Source organism: Hyla sarda, chromosome 10, assembly GCF_029499605.1.
Source record: "Hyla sarda isolate aHylSar1 chromosome 10, aHylSar1.hap1, whole genome shotgun sequence".
Lineage (NCBI taxonomy): Eukaryota > Metazoa > Chordata > Amphibia > Anura > Hylidae > Hyla > Hyla sarda.
In genome coordinates, this window is record NC_079198.1 from 81503112 (window position 1) to 81503627 (window position 516).

Here is a 516-nt window from a genome sequence, read left to right on the forward strand (position 1 = left end):
GTCTACAACCTGCAGACCTCCAGATGTTGCAAAACTACAACATCCAGCATCTGGAGGTCCGCAGGTTGAAGACCACTAGATGGGAGGTTATACTTGCATGTCCCCGCCGATCCTGACCGTCACCGCTGCCCTGGATGTCGCCATGTCCCCGACGCTCCAGCAAGGCCTCTGCTTCCCCGGCATCCTCGCTTTCCGTCGCCGCCATCACGTCGCTACGCACGCCGTTGGCTGTCCGGGCATGCTGGGAGTTGTAGTTTTGCAACATCTGGAGGTCCGCAGGTTGAAGACCACTGGTATTGGAGGTTATACTCACCTGTCCCCGTCGCTCTGGACAGTCACCACTGCCCTGGTTGTCGCCGTCCATCACTGTCGCCGCATCCCGGGGGTGTCCCCGACACTCCGGCAAGGCCTCTGCTTCCCCGGCATCCTCGCTCTCCGTCACCGCCATCACATTGCTAAGCACGCCGCTCCTACTGGATGACGGGACGGCGTGCGCAGCGACGTGATGACGATGAT